Raw genomic sequence first — 1513 nt, 5'->3', positions numbered from 1 at the left:
TATCATGGCATGGTGGACATCTTTATCACTCCTGTAATTCTTGACTTTAGGTAGGATTACATCTGACTGAGTTATTTGAGTTGATCTCCAAACACAAGTCATATGAAGCTTCCTCCCCTCCCCCCTTTTTAAAGTTTTTATTTATTCGAGAGAGAGAGAACATGAGAGGGTGAAGAGCAGAGTAGAAGCAGACTCCCCTCTGAGTAAGGAGCTCGATGCGGGACTCCATCCCAGGACTCCAGCATCATGACCTGAGCGGAAGACAGAGGCTTAACTGACTGGGCCACCCAGGTGCCCTCATGGGGATCTCTTTTACCGGGAATGCATCAATATGGGCTACATTTGCACCAAAACCATGAGGAAGGTGGTGCGGGTCATCACGGAGAAGTACTACATGTTGCCTGAGCAATGACTTCCACACCAACAACACTGTGTGTGGGGACATTGCCGTAATTCCCAGCAAGAAGCTCTGCAGCAAGATAGCAGGCTGGCTCACGCATCTGATGGGCGGGAATCAGGGAGGTCTGGTGAGAGGTATCTGCATCAAACTGCAGGAGGAGAGAGGAAGAAAAGATAATTATGTCCCTGAAGTCTCAGTCCTGGAGCCGGAGATCATCACGGTGGATCCTGATGCCAAAGAACCATGGAAGCCCTTCTTTGGCATTCTGCGAAAACTGTAGGTCTCTCAGCCTGCAACTGGGATGAATTTCAAAACACCACGTGGAGTTGTTTGAATCATTCGGCTGTACTGTAATATCTTCCATAAACCCTGGAAAAAAAATTCATATAGAGATACCTCTGACTAAGGGTAATGAGATCATTTTTAGGAGGAGTAGATTGGATATGTGTATGTGTGTATGTCTGTGTGTATCTGTTTGACTGCTCAACAACAGAAATAACCTTCACATTTGTCTCCTCAAGGGAGGGACAAACATTCTAACAATTGTGAAAGTCTTTTTTTCCCCTTGTTGTCTATTTCTGTCCTGTAGTGAATTAGTTTTTATTACCATGTGGTCATTCCTTGTGCTGGAGGCATAAACTGGGAGGGCCACTGGACCTCTGAGGGGGACACCTTGTCTGTCTCCTGGCTGGGTAGTTGGGTTGTGCAACTCATGGAAAGAACAGCATTACAGCTTGAGAAGAACACACCACTGAGTGTTTTGTAAGAACATCTAGGAGAGAAACAAACTTAGTGTTGGCATTCATTTCATTAAAGACACTAATTAAAGCAAAGGTTGAACACAAAGAAAAACAGCATCTTTTACTTTATTTTTTTAATTATTTATTTATTTATTTTTAAAAAGATTTTATTTATTTATTTTAAAGAGAGATCACCAGTAGGCAGAGAGGCAGGCAGAGAGAGGGGGAAGCAGGCTCCTTACTGAACAGAGATCCCAATGCAGGGCTCATCCCAGGACCCTGAGATCATGACCCGAGCTGAAGGCAGAGGTTTAACCCAGTGAGCCATCCAGGCACCCCTCATCTTTTACTCTAAAAGAATTTAAACCCCCAG

General features: G+C 44.3%; 1 pseudogene; it reads left to right on the top strand.

Moving 5' to 3' along the window:
- The first annotated feature begins 331 nt into the window (after window positions 1–331).
- On the top strand, window positions 332–734 carry LOC131833129 (small ribosomal subunit protein eS17-like; annotated as a pseudogene).
- Window positions 735–1513: the final 779 nt, after the last annotated feature.

This window comes from Mustela lutreola, chromosome 6 (assembly GCF_030435805.1).
Source record: "Mustela lutreola isolate mMusLut2 chromosome 6, mMusLut2.pri, whole genome shotgun sequence".
Lineage (NCBI taxonomy): Eukaryota > Metazoa > Chordata > Mammalia > Carnivora > Mustelidae > Mustela > Mustela lutreola.
This window is presented reverse-complemented; position numbering and strand designations above follow the sequence as displayed.